Source organism: Marmota marmota, unplaced genomic scaffold (genome assembly GCF_001458135.2).
Source record: "Marmota marmota marmota unplaced genomic scaffold, marMar, whole genome shotgun sequence".
NCBI classification, from domain to species: Eukaryota; Metazoa; Chordata; class Mammalia; order Rodentia; family Sciuridae; genus Marmota; species Marmota marmota.
The window spans coordinates 41464115-41479973 of NW_026000057.1; positions in this window are offsets into that span (position 1 = coordinate 41464115).

Below are 15859 nucleotides of genomic sequence, written 5' to 3' on the forward strand. Positions count from 1 at the left end.
AGTCTTCTGCCTTTTCTGGGCTTGATCCCTTATAGGGGAGAAGAATACAAGTCAGATTTCCTTATACAGAAAAACTGAAGTCATTCTGAACTTCTTTGCCAAATTCATCTCAGGGCATCCCAGGACACAAAGAAACTTTGAAATGATTGCTATCAGGTCAGGCACAGGACATGTTCAGAACACAGCCAAAACTTTCTCCATTTTTGGTCCCAAGGTAGGTTGTCGGGAGAAAGGTTTTACTTGAAATTACATGAAGATTTCCCAGTTATCAGAACAATAAAATAATGAAAGGAATGCTGATAAGAAATTATATTGTTCCATATTTGAAAATATGAACAGATCTGTAACAATCTCTCCTGGATGAAGTACACAGGATAAGATTAGGTAAAGAAACCCAAAGTTATCCATAAAAAATAAAATCCTTACTTTACGTGTGTGTGTGTGTGTGTGTGTGTGTGTGAGCTTCTGTGTATTTTTAAAATCATGTCTTCACATTATTAAATGTTTTTTCCAGTTTGACAAACATGTTATTGGCAATATCTATCAATTTACTTATTAAGTAGATAATTTCCACAACAGTACTCATTGCATTTATAATATAAGCCTAATATATTTTCACTTAGTAGGCTAGAATCTGAAATGGAAAAAGAACTAATTTTTTTTTTAAGAGTATGCTTCTTTAATGTTTCTGGACCTCACTTTTCTCATTAAAGACTGAGGTCAGCAGATGAAAGAAGTTGAAAACTGAAAGGTTAAACCCTCTGAATACTTGCTTATTGGTTTCACCTATTGATAAAAAAATATATAAATGAGCTGGTAACTTTCAGTCTTTTTAAAACAGCTTTAACAAGGAGGCATAACACATATCATAAAATTACCTGATGTTAGTTGACAATAATTTTTGATACATTTATACAGTTGAGTAAAAACCACAATTCAGATTTAAAACATTTTCAGCACTTCCCAAAAGTCCCTGGGTGATTATTTGCACTTTTATTTCTACTCTCAACTTGAGGCAAGAAAGTTGTTTTTTTCTTGGGGGGTGAGGCTGTACCAGGGATTGAACTCAGGGGCACTCAATCACTTAGCCACATCCCTAGTCCTATTCTGTGTTGAGACAGAGTCTTAATGGGTTACTTAGTGCCTCGCTTTTGCTGAGGCTGGCTTTGAACTTGATATACTCCTGCCTCGGCCTTCCAAACCACTGGGATAACAGGCATGTACCACTGTGCCCAGCTATGTCTGGGTTTTTTAACTTGATATAATGTTTCACCTTTCATCCCCATTGTAGCATGAATCAATAGTTATTCCTTTTTATTATTGAAATTGTTTATTGTATACATAGATATGCCACATTTTGTTTATCCATTCACCAGCTGATGGACATCCTGGGTTGTTTCTACTTTGGGACTATTATAAATAAATCTGCTCTGAACATTCATGTGCAAATTTTTGCATGGAAACGCATTTCCAATTTTCTTACTTATATACCTAGGAGTGGAATTGCTGGGTCATACAGTAATTCTGTATTTAACTTTTTGAAAAACTGCTGAAGTATTCTAGAAAACAATTGCAACATATTTGCATTCCTAACAAGCAATATAGATTTCCAATTTCTACACATTTTAAAAACTTTGTTTCATCAGTCTTATAGAAGTATTTTAGTAAATACTAATAATAGCTCCTTGTGGTTTTATTTGGTTCTTCTCTAATGACACATGAGAAGTTCATCATGAGTTTATTAACCATTTATATACCTTCTTTGTGAAATGCCTATCATATTTTTGTACATTTTTAGTAGTATAGCTTGTCTTCTGATTATTGATTTTTGAAGTGTTCTTTATATAGTCTAGATGCCAAAACTTTACTAGATATATTACCTATAAATGTGTTCTTCCAATTTTTTCATGTCTTTTTATTTTCTTAAAACTTTCTGGGGCTGGGGATGTGGCTCAAGCGGTAGCGCGCTCGCCTGGCATGCGTGCGGCCCGGGTTCGATCCTCAGCACCACATACAAACAAAGATGTATCCGCCGAAAACTAAAAAATAAATATTAAAATTTAAAAAAAAAAAAAACTTTCTGGTTTTGAAATGAGGAGAAAAGGATGATGGACTTAATATTATGTGAGAAAGGTACATAATCTCCTAATAATTTGTATCTTTTAAATTCTCTAACTATACAGTTTCTATGTAAAAATACAAATGAAATTTTGGAGCTGCAATTAAAGTATTCTCCCTAGAAGATAAACTGCATCTTATGAAAAACCTTTTAAAATAATATATTTTAATATAGCAAGAATGGTTTACACTAACTGGCTCAGGGGAAGGTTTGTCCTGATTTGCAACATTTTCAGTTTCCATGATATAAATATTCTCCCATAAACAATCTCAAGATACTATTTATTCAACAACCAGTTCAAAAAGTTTCTGAATATTTGTTTATGAACTCTAGAGAAGCCACTCTAGCATACTACTGAAAACCCATGATTACACTAATAAAAAGAAATCTTAAATAGAAATCTCTTAAAAAGAAAACTTCTTCTCAAATTTATAAGAAAGAAGGCACTGGTTCAGAAAGATAGGTTATAAAAATGCATAAATAAAAAGCCCTACAAAGGATGAAAATGAAAATAAACTTTTTCTCTGGAGCAGAAAATGTATGCTATTTGAAAAGAGTAGTATTACTATCCCCAATCCAGCAAACCAGCTGTGCTAACTATGGAGAGTTCATTCCATGTGCTTAGAAAGTGCCAGCCCTTCCCATCTGGCTCCAGAAGCAAACACAGTTCCGGTCTGCTAGGTCAGAGTTCTACAGCACCTTATCCCTACTAGGTCAGAGTACTATAGTACCTTACCTCTGCTAGGTCAGAGTACTACAGCACCTTATCCCTGCTAGGTCAGAGTACTACCTTATCGCTTTACCTTTCTTTTTTTTTTCCCCTATGTTTTGAAATAGCTGTATTTACCCATAGATAAGCTTTTTATTTCTTTCCCCATTTTTATTGGTACATTGTAATTGTACAAAATGATGGGATTTGTTGTTACATTCGTTCATGCACAAAATATAACTATATAATTTGGCCAGTATCACTCCCCAGGACTTCGCCCCTCCCACTCCTTCTCGAACCCTTTCTTTTACTCTTCTGGGTTTAGGTGAAACGCAAATGAATCCCTCCAGAGGCCTCCCTGGGGCATTTGTTGGAAGAAGGAAGAGACATTTCCTTTTTCCTGGGATCACTAGACATGAAGACTATATAAGCCTAGAATTGTAGTTTTCTCAAGTGATGAATCACTCTTCACCCACTACTTAGCAGACATGGGGTTTGGAAAGAAAAAGTCAATTACCCTCTCTTTTTACAGTGCAAGATATTCCTCTTAGCTACAGTGATTGCACCAGAAGTATCCATTCAAGGCAAAGGTCAGGACTTTCAGTGATTGGGAAAGCTGTCAACTCTCTTCCCCAAGAAATGACAATAGCCTCTGGCCACCATGAGAAAAGTCAGTTTGAGGATAACCTACAGGGATCATGCCAACACCTGCAGAATCTCACATAAAGAAATAGAACACTGAAGAAGCCACTCTTAAGGATGGTTCTACCTATTCGCTTTTTAAACATGTAAATTAAAAAATGCTTTTTCTTTAACCAGTTAAAATTGAGTTTTTGCTGCATCAAAACCACTCTGTTTGGATTCAACTTAATTTTTGTGCTGGTGTTGTTTGTTACGTTTTAACTTTTCTGTGTCATTTGACACTGTTAAAATTTTGTGTTCCTCAGGCTTAAAACCATTTACTCCTCTTCCAGTCTTCAAAGCCAACCAGCAGACGTGCAGTAGCAAGCACAGGCAGACACAGACAACAACATCTTGCCAGTGATCCAGGCTCATCTCACCTTTTTCACCAGCAAACCTTTTTTAAAAAAAAATAATTTTTCTAGTTGTAGATGGACACAATATCTTTATTTATTCATTTTAATGTGGTGCTGAGGATTGAACCAAGTGCCTCACATGTGCGAGGCAGGTGCTCTGCCACTGAGCTGCAGCCCCTGCCCAGCCCAGCAGACTTTTATTCATGCAGGCCTGCATGACCAATTTTAGACTGTTAATCCTCACTCTGACTTTGCACACCATCAGAACCCTGCATCCACTAATTACACATTGACTCCTTATGGGGAACTCTGACACCTTGACACCTCAGGTGAGAGACACTGTGAATTGTCCAGGTTAAGCCCTTAGGACCCATCTATCAACAGAGAAAATCAGGGAACTACCAAAGCACTTTCTACTGATTCTTCTGGGTTTGTTTTTTGTTTTTGTTTTTTCTGAAAACTCCATTTCAATTTTTTTCTAAAGTGTTATTAAGGGATGGTACCAGATCTCAGAAATAACTATCTTCCAAATTAACAAGTGAATTACAACTCCAACAGAGACACGTGAAATGTAGCCTTTAAGTCACCTCTTTAAAAGCCTCCTGTTCCTTCTGATGGGCAGAATCACAGCCTATGGGAGAGGAGTCCCCTGTGTTTCTTCTTTGTTAGCAAAGCAATAAACCTTCTTTTTCCTTTTTCTTAAAAAAAAAAAAATGTTTTTGGCTCCCTAAACATTAGCATTTAATCAGGTGTAAATGCCACACCATTATCCCAATTTTAATTCCAGAGAAACTGAATACTCTGCCCAAATCCACAGTGGCAAAATCAGGCGTGGAATTCAACTTTTTAAAGTCCAGGAGTGTTTGGTTATTTCCTACAGCAATCAAAACAGTCCCATAATAACTTTCATTGGATAATCCATGGAGTACTTTGTATTTAATTCTGGAAGTGACATTTTAAGCAGAATGTTGATATAAAAATATATTTCCAAGAGTGAGGGATCCACAAAGGCATTAGATGGGGAAAGTAGATGGATTAAGAATGTTTTCTCTTGAAAAGAAAATTCTCAGAAAACAGATAATTATATTAAATATTTAAATGTCTTGACTGTATAAAGGAAACCAAGTTTATTTCATGTGCCTTGTAAGGAAGACTGTGAGCAATCACTAAAAGGAACAATTAAGTCAATCTGAGTTAATTGCATAAGAAAAGAGATTTCCAATAATTAAAATTGTTCCTAAACATAACAAATTGACCTGTGAGGTAGTGAACTCCAATCTGTAAAAATTTCAAGGGGCAGTTAGGTGCCAACTTATCAGGGGTGTGGGGGGCACACATTCACTCCCAAATGGAATGGATCACACAGATGACTTTAAATCCTCAAATCCTTTTTCAATTCTTGAGTATGTCTCAAGTGAAATGCAATCAGTAAAATCTTAATTGATGCTTCTCAAATTTTAGTATGCATAAGAATCTCCTGAAGAGCAAGTAAAAACACACAATTCAGGGTCCCAAAATCCAGAGGTTCTGATTCAGTAAGTCCAGGAGAAGGAACAAGAATTTGCTTTTCTAACAAACTCCCAGATGATGCTGATTCTGCTGGCCCAAGCATCATGCTTTCAATAGCTCTATAAATCGTAATTATTTATTAGGTATTTGTAAAGAGATGAAGGAAAATTAAAAGTCTTTGGCAAGCAAAAAGAGAAATGAAAAGTAATGTGTACTTGGCATTCACATAGGAAATAAAACAGTGTAATGACTACTTCAAAGGGAAAGAATCCTTCCAAAACATAGGCCACCTCTACTCAACAGTATGAAAACATTTGGAGAGGAAATTAATTGGTACATATGGCTGTGGGTGTTCGTTTCTAACCATCAAAGTCTTTCTTTTAAACATTTGGTTAAGTAATTCTTAGGAGATGATTCCACTAAAAAATCTGTTTGGGACCCACTGAAACTCAGGTATCTCTTCTGCTAGATCTAAAGTCATCTTTAGAAATTCTTATGAGACCAGCAAAAAAACCCAAGGTGAATTTTCTAGTTAGAAGGAAAGGACAGTTTTTTGGGACAAATAATGCAATTCAGTTTGTAAATGTCTTTACCCTTGAAACAGAGATCAGAGGCAATCATCTTAAAAATATAAGATCCCTATGGCAAATTTAAAGGCACTCCTTATCCATCCTTCAAGGTTCCTGTCAAATTGCACTCTCTCATTGAGTCTCTCCCCATGCCCTCAGCAGACTTTGAACTCCAAATCCTTATCTTACTTTCAGATCTCTTAAAATGTTACTTACCATATTCTGACCTGTAGGTGTTACTTGTATTAGTGTGGGCCCAATCACACCAGGATTTAAACAAAAGAAGGATAGTAAAGAATTATTAAACTCTGATAAACAGATATATAGAAACAAATACATGAAAACTAAATAACCCTCAGTTATGTAACCAAGGAAGAACAAAGCTGGAAAGGGGCCCCTCCACAAGGCTAGGATTCAGACCTTATTGGAGAAGATGAAGTTAGTGTCATGAATGACTAAACAAAATATAATGGAAGATAGTCAAATCTTCACATCCCTGTGTTCACAAACCTATTTATGGGTTTAACTTTCATGGGTTCAACCAAGAGTGAATCAAAAATATTTGATAAAAATGCACTGTATTGAACATGTACAGGTTTTGCTCTTGTCATTATTCCCTAAATCACACAGTATAACAACTATCTACTTAGCATTTACATTGTATTAGGAAGTATAAGTAATTAGAGATGACTTAGGGTATAGAGAAGATGTGCATAGATTATACATATGCAAATACTATACCATTCCATACCATTTATAGTTTATATAACGAACTTAAACCTCTGAGGCTTTTGGTATCCAAGGGACCAAAAGTGTCCTGGTGTTTTAGTGTCCTGGAACCAATTCCCCATGGACACCAAGGGACATCTATATCTATATGATCATTAAAAGGAATCAAGAGCTGATACATGCTACCGAATGCATAAGCCTTGCAAACATTATTCTAACTGAAAGAAGCCACGGTCAAAAAGACCACATACTGTGTGATTCCATTAATATCAAATGTTCAAAACAAGCAAATATAAACAAATAGTAGATTAGCCATTGCCTATGACTGGGGAATAAGAGAGAATAAGGAATGACTGCTAATGTATATGTCTTCTTATACTTCCTTATGAAGTATACTTACAGCCAGAGAACTTATATTGAGATAAATAAAGCTTTTTTATCTTGGAACAATTAGGACATATGGAAAACTGGAATACACTAATCTTTGACCTCAAGTCTGCCACATTCTTATAAAAATGTACAGCCTCATCAATGTTTATAGCAGCTCAACTCACAATAGCTAAAATATGGAACCAACCAAGGTGCCCTTCAACAGATGTATGCATAAAGAAAATATGATATATATATTTCAGTATATATGTGATATATATATGTTGATATATATGTGATATAGATATATGTGTGTGTATATATATGTGTGTATATACATATATATAAAATAACAGAATTACCCTCAGTTATGTTATATCCATCTGTCTACTCACAAGGGGAGGTCCTGATGTTGCTCATGAAGCTCACCCTGTCTGCCCTCTTGTACCCATGACATGTTACCAAGTGCTTATTTGACTCTACTGTGCGTTTTATTAGTTAAATGTCTTTCTACTCTCCAAATTCTCATTGTGTGTGTATGTGTGTGTATATATATATATATATAATATACATATATTATATATATAGTGGAATATTACTCACACACACAATGGAATAATACTCAGCCTTAAGGAAGAATGAAATTATGGCATTTGCTGGTAAATGGATGGAGTTGGAGAATATCTTGCTAGCAAATAAGCCAAGCACCAAAAGCTAAAGACTGAATGTTTTCTCTGATGTGCAGATGCTAATTCACAATAAGCCAGGTAAGAAGAGAGTTACTTCAGATTACATACAGTGGGGCTAAGGGGGAGAAGATGGGGTATAGGGGTAGGAATGATAGTAGAATGAAATGGACATTATGATCCTATGTATATATACGACTGCATGACCCATGTGATTCTTCATTATGTACAACCAGAAAAATGAAAGTCACACTCCATTTATGTATGATGTATCAAAGTGAATAAATGCATTCTACTGTGTCGCGACCCCTTGCCCGCAAGGAAGACGCAACTCAGGAATCTTCTTTCAGCAGTTTATTCAGGCCCTTGATATTTCTTCTTCTCTCTCCCGGATGCCCCTCCCAGCCTTAATAAAGCATCTCAAGCCCCAATGCAAAGCTGCCACGTGGAGCTTTCTCATAGGGTGATGAAAAGTCATGCGCCAACTCTCCCAAATAAGGAGTTGTATGTCACAGACCACAGCGGAGCCAGCGCCATCTTGTAATGGCGACCATAGTCTGCAGAAACGGCAGAAGCGGCTCACCACACTACTGTCATGTATAACTAAGTAGAACAAATTAAAAATGCCTATTTACAATAATTTGTTGTCATGAAATTCGAAAACTTATGAAAACAAATTATACAATGGAAAGGCTATAGGGCAAAATAACCAGGGGAATAGATGTTGTGCAAATCACCTTGTCTTGCCCTAGGCTTCCAGAATCTCATCTGTAAGACAGGAAATTTGGGATAGATGACCTCCAGTATCTATATTGTTCTATCATCTGCCCAGATAGCTTCAGAATCAAAATTTCAAAGACCTTTAATATTATGAATTTTTTAAAATGGTATTAAGAATTAATTCCTGATGAAAAGTATTTGCTAAATGTGAGTGGAATGATATGTATTATCTTTTTATTTTTTTTCTGATAAAGACTGTGTCTTTTTATTACTAGGTTAAAGTATAATCTTGCATAAGCGTGTGTTTGTAAGTATGTGCATATATATATGTATACCCCTTATGTAATTCAAATATATATATATTTAAATTACTATTATATTTGAATTTTTATATATTTTTAAGGATTCCTCTCCCACTTAACAACTTAGTCCTTCTAGTTCTATACATACTTGTATATACTTTGATTACACAGACTTCATTTTTCTCTGAATAAAGTTAAAATACTGGCAGTTAAAAAAAGCATGAGCTATTTCTGTCAGCCCTCTCCTGGGACTCTGCTCCCTAGTTAGGCAGTTATTTAAAATTGAGCAACTGCACTGTCTTTTTTACCTAATAGTTGTCATTTTAAAAGCTCCTGGAACTTTTCCTTAAAGAAACAATAGAGAAAGAAGCAAACCTCCTTTAGCTGGTCAGTGTGGTCCCTTCAAACACAGCAGCAACTCTCCTATCTATATTTGGAATGAAGTATATATTTAGACTCTTCATCCTAGGGAGCTTAACACTTAGCACTCTGAAAGCACGTGTTCTTCTATTAGTCATTTCAAGAAACCTTTTTTTTTTTTCTCTCTTTCCCACTTGTAAAAAAAGCATGGGGACTAAGAAAAAGAAATAATTTGATTAAGAGCAGGAAGAAAGGATAACTGGTAAGAAAGATCCTGGTAAATCAAGTCCCTCAATTCTGTAATATCCATCTGTCTGCTCACAGGGGAGGTCCTGATGTTGCTCATGAAGCTCACCCTGTCTGCCCTCTATGTACCCATGGCATGTTACCGAGTGCTTATTTGACTCTATTGAGCATTTTATTAGTTAAATGTCTTTCTATTCTCCAAATTCTCCTACAATGGAAAGGGATGTATATTCCTTGAACAGCTCTTTCTACAACGATTTCATAAAGTGGAATCTCAATACAATCCTTGAATTAGATTCAGCTGTAAGATCATTCCATTAATCCATAGGAAATAGTTATTTTCTCAGGTCAAAAACTGGCAAGAATTCTATGACCCTGGCTTAAAGAAATTTCAGAAACCCACTGTTTAGTGGCATCATTTTCCAGTCTGGTAAACATGTTCTCCCATCAAGCACCACAACTTCAAGGGCTTTTGTCAATATTTCATGTTTCAATTACATAATTTTCACTGCAGAGTTTTAAATTAATGAAAGTATATTAATTAGAAAAGCATTCTTTGAAAATAATCTGGGAACTTGTGAATGGAATGTTAGGGTGGAGCAATGGTGCTGGGGCAGGTCCCAAAATAGCTGTAGTTAGGTTCTCTTGCTGAGACTTTTGGAGGGCTATGTTATGTTTTCAGTGTGTAGCCAGGGCTGGGAACCGACTATTTATGGTTAGTCCAGGCTAGAAACACTGTGATTCAGCATAGAGACTCAAGGTCATAAACATTAACTTTTGAGCATGCATCCCCTTATATAACCTTTTGCCAGTGAGCCTTTTTTGTTTCACCAGCATATAAAAAGGGCCTATGGAAATGGGCCAAGAAAGGGGCTAAAATCGAACTGACTGGGGCCTGAAGCTGAAGCTGGGGTCTGGCCAATGGCCGAGACCACCACTGAATAAAGCACATCTACTATCTAACTGAGTGTTGCATCTTCTTCTACCTGCTGAACCCCAAATCTGTTTCCTGGGTCAGAGTCCCTGCATGATAAATGGTTCTTAGTCTTTCTGGGTGTTATAGAACTTTTGAAAGTCTGAACTTTTGAAAATATGGATGCACTTTCCAGAAAAATGTTTACACACATAGTCTTGCATATAATCCTAGCCAGTCAATAGATCTATCCAACCCCACCAAGCCATCAATTAAGAATTCCTAGCAGACCCAGAAGATGAAGAAAGTATTGAGTAATTGTCCAGTAATTCCAGCTATTCCCCAATTTTAGAACAAGAAAAAAATGTGGTCTATTTTTGGATCTACCCAGTCTACAATTTACCAGATGGTTGCTACTCTCTGCCTATGTAAACACAATTAAACAGGAAGAACACATAATATATTATCCAAACAGATACTTTTGAGAGTGAAAGGGGCACGAACAATTATACCAAGATATCAGAACATGATCTGTATCAAGAAAATACCATTAAATAGTTCATTTTAAAAATATATCTATGTATCTGATCTGGGCTGGGGTTGTGGCTCAGTGATAGAGCACTCGCCCAGCGCATGCAAGGCCCTGGGTTCCAACCTGAGCACCACATAAAATAAACAAATAAAAAAATAAAGGTATTGACAACTACAACTAAAAAATAAATATTTTTTAAAATGTATCTGATCTTCTTTATCCAATAACTGTTCAATTTCTCCACTTTGCATAAGGGATTAAAGCCCACCACCACAAAATCAATGATTACATCCTAGCTTTTTCTTTTTAGACTTCAATTTGGAGTAAGCTAGTTAAATTCTATATTTCTCAGCACCCTTACCAATATATCCAAAGTGAACTAGATGCTCTCTATTAAGGTTGTCTCAAGCTCTGTCATTCTATTAATCCAATTTTGAAATAAAGACTTTTATCAGAAAAGTTTCTAAGCAAAAATGTTGCTAAGCCTTCTTATGGGGAGGGGCTTTTAAAATCACAGTATTTTTGTAAAAAAAACAAATAAACAATTGATTTAAAGTCCCTTGTACTTTATAATCAAACTTATTATGATCTGCAGTACAAATAATCAATAATTTGTGTATATGTGGTACCGGTGATTGAATTCAGTAGTGTATTGTATCTGAGTCATATTCCCAGCCCTTTTATTGTATTAGTTTAATTTGGAGACAGGGGCTAGGTGTCCAAGGCAGCCTTGAACTTGCGATCCTCCTGCCTCAGCCTCCTGAGTAACGGGAAATGTAGCCTTGTGTGTCCTGCTCAGTCTATAATTTTAAGGTGTGAATTTAACTATACCAAACATCTTGCATCTTTTCATATATAATTACCACCATTAAGTAGATACCCTAGTCCCATTCTCTAGACAAGGAAAACTTGAGGAACGTGACTGAGGTGCTGGTAAATGACAGATTCTGACTACTGAGACTGGGATCTTCACAGCAGAAGTTCACTCATTTACCAAGTATTATCCCCATTTTCAACTTGCCTGTAATTCTACCTGGAACCCTGATATACCCCAATATACCAAATTTCCTAGACTTCATGTCAGACAGCTCTTGCATAACGACTTAATTGTGATCATCACAATGAGTGATCGTAGTCACTAGCTTGGTTAAGATGGGGGAAATTGTACAGTTAATATTTACTGGTACATGTTGAAAATACTATGTCTACTAAGACTGACTAATTAGGAATAGTTCATAATGGACCATGGCTTAGAATACGAAACAGCTATATTTGTAAGGGCAGTGATGCCACCTGAAAGAATGTTTAAAACAACAACCTAACAACTACATTTTGCATTTTTACATGTGATGCTTAAAACCACCTGCTATGGTTTTTAAATAAAATCTTAAAATATAGTTTTAAATGTGTACATAGAGTACAGTTAATGTGAAATTGTCAATCACTTTCAGCCTCATGAAAATACATTAGCACAATACATTGGTACTACTATTGCTACTTTAGAAGATATCACCTTATATTATCTAAAATATGACCTTTGGGTGTATGTGTGTGTGTGTGTGTGTGTGTGTGTGTGTGTGTGTGTATGCTCACACACTGCAGATTAAACTAGAGGTCTGGTGCATGCTAAGCAAGTGCTCTAACACTGAGCTATATCCCCAACCCTAAATACTACTTTTGAGAAAGTCATAGACATTTATGGATTTTTAAACCTAACTAATGATAAGTTTAAATATTTTAAACTTAAATCCTATTATTTTTAGTTAGCATGCAAGACTATAATGCAGACTTTCATAGAGACACACATTTGGAAGAGTAAAGCAAAATTGATAAAGGAAGCTAGGCATTGTGGTACCCTTTTATAAATCCAGCTACTTGAGAGGCTGAAGCAGGAGAATCATGTATTCAAGGCCAGCCTGAGCAACTTAGCAAGATCCTGTCTCAAAATAAAAAATAAAAAGGGCTGCAAATGCAGCTTAGTGGTAGAGTATCACCAGTACTGGTGGGGCGGGGGTGGGGGGAAGCAAAGGATATTTCATTAAATAACCAACATGAATCACTTGAGCAAAACATCAGTAAAAATTGTTGGAGTCTCATGCAAGTTTATATGCTCAGGACAATACAATAACCAGTTAACAAATGTAAACAATTATAGGATATCTGCTTAAAATAGCCCTTCAGTCCATATATGAATCACTCAAATTAGGCCTGAGACAAGACAGAAGGAAGATGTTCTCTCATAATAGAAGTCTTTGAAGACCCTAATGATGTTCTATCAGCTTATTTTGATATTTCATCAACTCTAAAACATTTATTCTTAGTTGGGTAAATGTTCTATATTTCCCGTTAGATTTTAGAACAAGGAGGATCTCTGAAATAAATATATGTTGCTAGCTGGCAAAAACACAAAAATAATAATAGCAGAGAATGGAAATGTTAAATTAGTCTACTAATTAATTAGTCTATTCTTGGTGATTTGAAAGCTACAAACTTCAGGAAATAATTTAGAAAAAAAACGTTGATTTTGTGTTTTTTATCTAGAATATAATGAAAGATCAATAAATCATAATACTAATAAAATACAAAAACAATCATTTTCTCACAAAGTTGAAAGTATAAATTTTCATTGGGAGATCACTGAAATCATATTAAATTGCATATCCAGTTTTAAAATAATAAACGTCTGCATAAAATGTATCTAATGGCAAACCATGAGATAAATTGTTTTGTGAAATACATCAAAATATAGGGTCCAAAACCAAGGGCAATCTTTATTACAGGCCTGAAAGCCTATTAAAGCAAAGGCAAAACTTGAAGGTCGTTTCAGCACTACCACCCAGAAACTTAAAACCAGCTGGGTACAGGAGAAACAGAGGGAGGCTTCTTGAAGACCACCCACACAGTGGCTGTCTCCCTGCTCCTGGGTCTGACTGTGGAGACCAGCTTCCTGCTCAAGCATGAGGAACACATGGTGCTTCTGGAAAATTGTGAATCAGCCAAATTCCCACCTACACCAGCTCCTCTCCTCAGAGGCCCCCAAAACTCACAAAAACCAATGGACTCAAAGGGACAGCCAGAACTCCAGGGCAGGCCTGACTTATACTAGGAAATCTTAGGGACACTGCAGAGACTCAACAGAGTGGTTGAATGAAATACTGCTGAGTCTGGAAAAGTCAAAATTGAAAAGTGCATTCCATCAGGAAAGGAGATTTGAAGCATGAAGGATTGAGGTTGCCCTAATTATAAATGAAGAAAGGAACTAAAGATATTAAGTAGGCACACAAAGAAAGCTAATCTGAGAAATGAAATCCATTTTAGAGGAGTTAGAAAATGAGGAAAAACCATTGAATAATATAAACCAAATTAAAGCCTTGTCTCTCCAGAATCATTAGTGAATGAACTATTATGGTATACAGAGTTTTCTGGAGAATTAGGAGTTTATCTGTTAACAAATACACATTTAAACCAAATTAAGCCATCTTGAATGCAAATCTTTCTAAATTTTATTACACATTGCTTTGACTTCTCCAATATGATCATTCCTAAAGGCACATGAAAGGAAAATTATACAATGATTTATAAACTCCAATCTGTGAACAGATGCTTGGTTGCTTCATTAGAAACACATTGGAAACATAAAACTATAGACAACAGTGGAGCCCAAAAGTCTGTGCTTTTTAAACCCTTCTCTGATTCACAGCAGGCTTCAAGAACCAAGAGTGTAAGAGGAAGAATACTTACCTGGCCATGACTATTTAGGTATTGTTATTTCTCATATCTGTGCATGAATTCAACTTATATTTATTGAGCATCTAATATGCCCTATATTAAGCACTGTCTTAGTCTACTTGGATTGCTGTAAGAGAATACTATAGATTGGATAACTTACCAACAACAGAAACTTATTTCACACACACTTCTGGAAGCTTGGCAGTATAAACCATAGCCACCAGCAGATCCAGTGGTGGTGAAGTTTTGTTTCTTTTGACTCAGAGACAGCCATCTCTCTGTGTCTTCACATGACAGAGAGGACAAGAGAGTTCTCTGTTGTCTCTTTTATAAGGTCACTAATCTCATTCATGAGGTCTCTGCCCTCATGATTGAATCACCTCCCAAAGGCCCCCACCTACAGTGCTGTCACATTGACGAATAGATTTCAATATATGAATTTTGAGGAGACACAAACAATCTGTAGCGAGCACCCAATCTGTACTTTGGCATATGAAGATAAATAAAACGTGGTTATCAGAAAGTTTGCATTCAAGTAGGGGAACCAAATACCTAATTATAGTACAGTGAGGCCAATCCAGTGTAGGATACAATGAGACTAACCTGGGCAGAGAAAGAACTTCTAACTTACTGTGAGCTTCCTGGAAGAGCTGATGTCTGAGATAAGTCCTAAAAGTTGAGATATTAGTAAAGCAACTTTAAATAGGGAATGTGAGGGAGGAAGGAGACAATGTTCTGAGTCCCCTTCAAACTATACATATATTCTTAGGAGTTGATGATAGAAAGCAGAGAAAAGACAGGATTCAGAATTTATTTTGCAGTTAGTGGAAAGCTGTGGAAATATAAAGTCAATGAATGTCACCATGAGATTTGCATTTCAGTCAAATGACTGGCTGGATATGTAGGATATAAATTTAAGAGGATAAGAAACAGATAGGGGCTGGGGTTTTGGCTCAGTGGTAGAGCGCTCACCTAGCATGTGCAAGGTCCTGGGTTTGGTCCTCAGCACCACATAAAAATAAATAAATAAAATAAAGGTATTGTGTCCAACTACGACTAAAAAAAATAATATATTAAAAAACAAAGATAAGAAAAGAAATAGAGAGCCAGGCTCTGTGATGCATGCCTGAAATCTCAGCAACTGCGTAGGCAGAGGCAGGAGGATCACAAACTGGAGGCCAGTCTGGGCAACTTAGCAAATCCTATGTAAAAGAAAATAAAAAGGACTAGAGATGTAGCTTGGTGGTAAAGCAAAGCATCCCAGGGTTCAATCCCCAGCATCAGAAAGAAAGAAAGAAAGAAAGAAAGAAAGAAAGAAAGAGAGAGAGAG